Here is a 227-nt window from a genome sequence, read left to right on the forward strand (position 1 = left end):
TCCCTCTCCTCCCCTCCCCTTCCCTCTCCTCCCCTCCTCTCCCCTCTCTTTTCCTCTCCTCTCCCCCTCCTATGTGTGTGCGTGTGCACGCGCATGCGCGCGTGCGCGCACACACACACACACACACACACACACACACACACAAGTCTAAGGGCAACCTTGGGTATTCATCAGGTACCTTCCATTTTTTTGCTTGCTATTTGGTTGGGCTTCTGATCTCTGCTTTA

The sequence above is a fragment of the Grammomys surdaster genome, unplaced genomic scaffold (genome assembly GCF_004785775.1).
Source record: "Grammomys surdaster isolate TR1022 unplaced genomic scaffold, NIH_TR_1.0 1164, whole genome shotgun sequence".
Lineage (NCBI taxonomy): Eukaryota > Metazoa > Chordata > Mammalia > Rodentia > Muridae > Grammomys > Grammomys surdaster.